The following is a 6000-nucleotide window of genomic DNA, read 5'->3' on the forward strand; positions in this document are numbered from 1 at the left end:
CCTAAAGACTTTGAGGGACGCATGGTCCTGTCCTTGGTTTGATTTCAGAACATTTCTGTTGTTTTCAGCCACCCAGTTTGTGGTTGCTTATAATGGTAGTCCTAGAAAACCAAAACTGTTATCTTAAGATGTAGTTGGTACAGGAAAGACATAGAAATGCTGGATTCTTGTGGGAAACCGAGTCTTCCATATTGCCTGAGGCATATCTAGGGTGGTGGCTTGGAACGCCGTGCGGGCCCACCCTGTAAAGATATGTGTCTTGTGACTATGACGACGTTTACCGTTGTCCTAAACCTAGATTGTTCCTTCTGATATGCAACAGGGTGTAAACATAGGTATCTGGTGGGCTCTTCCGAGCCTGAGGACATTTAGCATATACTCCCTGATCTTCTGAAATAAATAACTGGAGCAAAGGTGCATTATTGTCCACTTAGCACTAGATGCAGTGGGTCCCCTGCTCCCTTAATTCTTAACTTTGTGTCTGTGTCTCATTCCTGCGCCGCCCTGTCAGCAACAAGTGGCGCCCAACGTGGGGCTCAAAGAAATGGACCTGGTTCCTGACAGAAGAATCGCTTGAATGACTGAGGTACAGTGGCGCTGGAACTCAGGTGGAGGTAACGGCCGTCTTTTTTATGCGTTCCTTGTAGAACGACCCCGAGCATTATAAGCAGGGTAATGGGTAATGTTGAAGGACACAATAAATATGTTCCCTATATTTCCCTCTTACTGCAGCTGCTGCGGGCCAGCGGAGTCAAGGTGGGGGAGTCACAAATCTTAGAATTTCTGCAGGTTATTGAGAAATACTGCTCTTGGTTCCCTACCCTTGGCTCCCTTGAATTGCATGACTGGGAGTGGGTAGGTAAGGAATTGAAACAAAAACATATGCAAGGAGTTGATTTACTGTTACTATTTGGTCTACATGGTCTTTAATTAAGTCTGTTCTTGAGCCTTTAAAAACTGATGATGAGGAGGAAGAATATGAGTCTGATGACAATACTGGTCCCAATCCTCTTTCTGATGATAATAAGGATAAAAAAGATCCAGTAAAATCTGCTAAAGTTTTTTATTCTTGCCAATGCCCAAAACCTCCTTCTGCGCCTTGCTGGAAGGAATGGCCTCTGCCTCCTCTGCTGCCTCTTTCTGAGCATAGCTGTATCCCGGTAGTTAAACCTGCCCACCTCTCTGGTGTACAGCAGGGTCTGGCAGAAGCCAGGCAGCATGGAGATCTGGAGGCCATGTGCTGTCCCTCCAGGAACTCCAAGCCCTCCATCTTGGAGCTTTCCCCAGCTACAGCAGAGAGCGCAGCAGTAGACCTTGCTGCCAATGCTGAGGTATGTCTTCTCCCCAATAATCCTGTTAAGTTCCCCACCAGCTGTTATGGCCCCTTACCTAAAGGGATGGTGGGTCTTTTGCTTGGATGCAGTTCTCTCAATCTTAAGGGTATTCGTGTACACACTGGAGTCATTGACTCTAACTATACTGAGGAAATTCAGGTGGTCATGTCTTCTTCTATTCCATGGACTGCCCATAAAGGCGAAAGAATTGCTCAACTCTTATTATTACCTTATGTACCTATTGGTTCCTCCTCTAAAAATCGGGAAAATGGAAGTTTCGGTAGCACAGGCAAGGCAGGAATTTTTCTCACAGAGGCTCTGCAGGAGCCGCGCCCTATGTGTAATCTTACAATTCATGGGCATAGCTTTACTGGGCTTATAGATACGGGCACAGATGTCTCTATTATTAGTCAACAACATTGGCCCCGACATTGGCCATTGCAAGAGGCATGAATTACTGTTGTGGGCCTAGGCTCCCCTCAGGGACTTATGCAAAGTGTTCATATTTTGCTTTGCCTTGGCCCTGAGGGACAGAAGGCCACTCTATAGCCTTATGTGGCTGCTCTGCCTCTTAATCTTTGGGGCAGAGACCTACTTGAACATTGGGGTGCTACTGTACATATCCCTCCTCCTAGTGGAGTGTACAGTGTTCAAAGCCACAAAATAATGGCAAATATGGGGTATGCCCCTATAGGGCTGTGGGCTTGGCGTACGTGTGCAGGGTACCCCTTCACCCACACAAGTCTCACCAAAATGTGATCAATTTGGTTTAGGATATAAACCTTTTTAGTGGCAGCCGCTGTTTATTCACCTCCCCAACCTGTCCCATTAGTATGGACTACAACAAAACCGGTATGGGTAGAGCAGTGGCCGCTTAGAAAAGAAAAATTAGAGGCTTTACATGAATTGGTTCAAGAACAATTGTCCTTGCAGCATATCAAAGAGTCTTTTAGTCTTTAAAATTCTCCTGTGTTCCCAGTAAAGAAAAAATCAGGAAAATGGAGAATGTTAACTGACCTAAGAGGTGTTAATGCTGTCATTTCAGCCCATGGGACCTTTACAACCTGGGCTCCCCAATCCTAGCATGATTCCTGAAAACTGGGCTTTAGTGGTCATTGATATTAAAGACTGTTTTTTTTTCCATCCCTTTAGCTGATCAAGATAAGGAAATATTTGCTTTTACTATTTTGTCCCTTAACAATAAAACCCCTTCTAAACAATATCAGTGGAAGATTTTACCACAAGGTATGCTAAATAGTCCTACAAGATGTCAATATTATGTCGACCGTGCCTTACAGCCAGTCTATTTAAATTTTCCTAAAGCTTATATAATCCATTATATGGATGATATTTTGTGCTCTGCACCTCAGGAGACTGAAGTAAAAGCTTTGTTCTACGCTGTTCAAAAAGCTTCACAGGATGTGGATTGCATATTGCTACTGACAAAGTGCTACACACTTTGCCTGTGCAGTATTTGGGTTCTAGTATCAATAGACTTACAGTTCAACCCCAAAAAGTACAACTCCGCAGAGATGCTGTTACCACCTTAAATGATTTACAAAAACTGCTAGGGGATATTAATTGGCTTCGCCCCAAAGTAGGTATAGCTAACTATGAGCTCTCTAACCTATTTTCTCTCCTTTGTGGGGATTCTAAATTAAACAGCCCTAGATCTTTAACTTCATCTGCAGAGAAGGAATTACAATTAGTGGAAGCTAAAGTTCAACAAGCTCAGATATCCCGTGTTGATCCTACACAACCTTTATCTCTACTTATCTTTTCCACTCCCAAATCCCCCACAGGCTTGCTTTTGCAAAACGATAAGCATGTAGAATGGATATTCTTACCCAATTCTTCTGTAAAATCCATTTCCCCTTATCTAGATCTCTTAGCTACTTTAGTTGCTCAAACCAGAAAAAAGGCAAAACAACTCAATGGTTTTGACATTCATTTAATTGTGCTCCCTGTAACTGCTAAAGAACTCTCAGTTATTTTGCAACAACATCTAGCTTGGGAAATTGCTCTAGCTGACTGTGCTGGCCAGCTGGATAATCATTATCCAAAAAATGATCTTTTCCAGTTCATTCGACGTACACAATGGATACTGCCTAAATATACTTCTTGGGAGCCTTTAATCAATGCTCCCATTGTTTTTACTGATGGGTCATCTAAAGGTCAAGCTGCCTATACTGGCCCTAAGCCCAAAGTTTTAGATCTTCCTCATTTCTCTGCCCAGCAAGCTGAACTGGCTGCTGTAATAGGCGTCTTAACAGATTTTCCAGAGGCTGTTAATATTTTATCTGATTCTGCCTATGTTGTTCATGTAGCTAGTAAAATTGAAACAGCATCCATTAAGCAACAGTTGCCTCCTTGTTTATTTAACCTTTTTCTTGAGCTACAATCAGCTATTCGTGTTCATGTAGCTCCTTTTTATATTACCCATATTCGTCCCCATACCAACTTCCCAGGCCCTTTAGCAGCTGGCAATGCTGCTGCGGATAAATTATTACTGCCTGTTTTTTCAGAAGCTTCTCATTTTCACTTGCTTACTCATCTTAATGTGCAAGGACTCACGACTCGATTTTCTTTTACTAGAACACAAGCTAAAGATATTGTTTCTTCTTGTCCTAATTGTCAACTCCTTACTGCTGCACCTTTGCAGGATCCTGTTGTTAACCCTTGTGGTCTAGCCCCCAATGGTTTATGGCAAATGGATATTACTCATATTCCTTCCTTTGGCTGCTTAGCCACTGTTCATGTCAGCATTGACACGTACTCTGGCTTTCTTTGGGCCACAGCACAAACCAGTGAAACATTTCGACATGTTCGTACTCACCTTTTTGCCTGTTTTGCCTCTATGGGCTTGCCCCGTGCTTTAAAAACTAATAATGGCCCAGCCTATACATCTGCAAAATTTGCTACTTTTACTGCAACTTGGGGCATTTGTCATACCACTGGTATTCCTTATAAGCCCCGAGGACAAGCTATTGTTGAGCGTGCCCATCATACTTTAAAAACTATGTTAACAAAACAAAAAGGGGGAGATGATGTAACTCCCCATGAACGATTATCAAAAGCTTTATTTACTTTAAATTTTCTAAATTTTTATGAAAAACTGGGTGGCACTCCCACAGAACAACATTTTCCAGCTGAAAAGGCAACACTGAAACATTATTTCCAGAAAGCAGCTCCTGTATGGTGGAAGGATGTGCTAACTAATGAATGGACAATGGATACTTTATTAACAAGGGGAAGAGGTTATGCTTGTGTTTCCCCAGGTGACGGACGAGCACCACTTTGGATACCAGCCCGATGACTGAAGCCGTACCATGAACCCAGCAAAGAAAAGAAAATTCCTGTGGGTCGTCAAGCCACCAGTGATGCAGTTCCAGGGTCTGACGCTGAAGACAACAGTGATCAGGCCAACATCCCGAACTAGGGAAGACCAACATCCAACTTGGGGGTCAGATAAAAAAGCTGTGTCAGGATGCAGAAAAACAAGTCCAGCAAGCCATGCTGCCAGTAACAAGTCCTAACCTGACTGCAACAATGTTGGCTCTTACCGCTGTTGCGGTGAGTATCTCCAGCATGTGCTCATTCAGGAAATTACACTTATTGGGCTTTATTCTCTCTATGCTCAGGCTAAATATCCTATTATTTGGCAGTGTTGGCTGGTCTCCACCTAGACCTACTTTAAATCATTCTTATGTTCAATATATACTTTGGAGGCTTCCTGTTAGTTTACATAATATTTATTTCACAAAAATAGATATTTTTGGAATACAAGCCTGTGTCAGAGACCCCTATGTGTTCTGGGTAGGAAACTTAACTATTAACACTACTACCAAAGAAATTACTTGTCTGGCCAATTGGAGTTGCTCATTATATACTTGTTTAAATAACACCATAAATTCTAACAACATCACTGTTGTAGTTCTTAGACGACGGAATGGTCTATGGCTCCCTGTTTCACAGCATAAACCTTGGGAGTCATCACCTAATATGCATATGTTACTACAAATTTTAGAAAAGGTATACAAAAGAACAAAAAGATTTCTTGGATTATTAATAGCTTTTATTATAGGTATAATAGCCATTGCTACAACTGCTGCTGTTGCAGGAACAGCCTTACATCAATCTATTCATACCACTGAATTTGTCCAAAAATGGCACAAGGATGCAAGCAAGTCTTGGGGTGAGCAATTACAAATTGACAAGGAAGTTATTGCTCACCTTATAGACCTAGAAAATGCTGTTCTCCTAGGAGAAGAAGTTGAGAATCTACGGTATCAATTTAAGTTAAAATGTGACTGAAATATGTCCACATTTTGTGTGACCCCTCGTGAATATAATCACACACTTCTTAATTGGAGTAAAGTTAAAAAACATTTACTTGAAACACTATAATAATCTTACATTGGATATTCTAAAACTGCAGGTTCTCTTACTGAAACTGAAACTATGCAAGTCATTGCTAAAGGCCTTGAACCATTAAATCCCCTTATATGGGTTATTTTAATAATTTTGCTTTGTCTTTGTTTAGTCCTCAGATGCACGAGAAAAACCTTCTCAGAACTAAAGCAGAAAGAAGCTGTTTGGTCCATCCTGTCTGCATTGAAGAAACAAAAAGGGGGACATGTGGGAAACTGAGTCTTCCATGTTGCCT

General features: G+C 41.8%; 1 pseudogene; it reads left to right on the plus strand.

Annotated features, from left to right (window-relative positions):
• Window positions 1-3941, plus strand: part of LOC119511293 — a 39759-nt pseudogene extending 35818 nt beyond the window's left edge.
• The last annotated feature ends 2059 nt before the right edge of the window (window positions 3942-6000 follow it).

The sequence above is a fragment of the Choloepus didactylus genome, chromosome 16 (genome assembly GCF_015220235.1).
Source record: "Choloepus didactylus isolate mChoDid1 chromosome 16, mChoDid1.pri, whole genome shotgun sequence".
Classification (NCBI taxonomy): Eukaryota; Metazoa; Chordata; class Mammalia; order Pilosa; family Megalonychidae; genus Choloepus; species Choloepus didactylus.